Source organism: Kogia breviceps, chromosome 4 (assembly GCF_026419965.1).
Source record: "Kogia breviceps isolate mKogBre1 chromosome 4, mKogBre1 haplotype 1, whole genome shotgun sequence".
NCBI classification, from domain to species: domain Eukaryota; kingdom Metazoa; phylum Chordata; class Mammalia; order Artiodactyla; family Physeteridae; genus Kogia; species Kogia breviceps.
Genome location: NC_081313.1, coordinates 201,647 through 202,937, shown reverse-complemented (window position 1 = coordinate 202,937; position 1,291 = coordinate 201,647).

Genomic DNA, 1,291 nt, shown 5'->3' with positions numbered 1-1,291 from the left:
CGGTGCCGCTTTTTATGGGTGTAATTCCTTACTCTGTACATTTTTAAACAGATTATCTCAATTTTTACTGCAAACTTAGACCCATTTTCCATGAAGTTAATATGAATCGGCCTTTGCATGCTTTACGCACAGCACTCCGGTCATCTTGACCTGAGTGCTGTGCGCTGAGCCCTGTTCTTACCCTTGGGCTCCGGGTCCCCAAGGCCACCCCACGCTTGCTCAGGACTCAGCACCTGGTTGTACTCACAGCTGAGACTCGTCGTATAGAAAGGATACGAGGCAAGGTTAGCAAAGGGACAGGCACATGGGCAACGCGGGGAGACCAGGTGCAGCCTCCAGTCCCCTCCCCGGGGTCACGCGGCCATGCGGACGCTCCTCAGAAACAGCGCCCGGGGTTTCTGCGGAGGGCCGGTCACACGGGCACCCTCTGCCTGGCACAGACCCAAATTCCAAACTCCCAGAGGAAGGCAGGTGTCCAAGCTGTTGGCAGGGTTTGGTCGCAGTGATCCACTCTTAGCAGCTGATGGTGGAGGGAACCCTCCCAAATCCGGGTCCCAGATGCCAGCTGAGGGCCAACCTGTCAGCAGGCCTCTCAGAGGCCCACGGTCTCAGGCCTGTGGTGTGAGCCCTTCTCTGCAGCCCTCATTCTACAGGTGAGGGGTGGGAAGTCAGCCTGCCCGAGGTCGCACAGGTGGCCCTGGCGCGAGTATGAACGCAGGCAGCTTGGCTTCAGAACTGCCGATTCCGTGTGAAATCAGGTCCTTTTCGAATGACTGAGCGGGTTTTGTGGGCTGATATGCCAAAAGTGCTCTTCTCCGCCTGGCGTGTGACAGAAAGAGCTGTCCTGCTTCCCTAGACGTTAGGGCTGTGGTAGCAAACAACAGGGGTCAGTTCTGCCGGCTTAGACAGTTAAGGGGGCATTTGTATTAAGGCTACCTTGTGGAACCTCAGGGCAAGGATGGAGAGTGATGGCCAGACCTCAGAGGAGAGCCAGAAATGGCTAGTAAACAACACTGGGAACCTTGCAGTAATGACCTTGTGGCCTCAGATCTCTGCATGTCTGTTTAATCTTCTCTCCCTGCAAACCAGCTCTCTCTCCCCAGGCCCCACGGTGAGAACAGCTGCCTTGTTCTACTCCCGTGTGTGGCAGAGTCCGGGACCCACTGGGCTGTGCAGCGCCGTGGCTTGTGAGTGGGGCGGGAGTAGAGAGAATCAAGGAGGCGGGGCTCCAGCGCCACCCGCCGGCTCGGGCGGCTCTGAAGGAGGCGGCAGGCCCTCCAGCAGAGCAAGG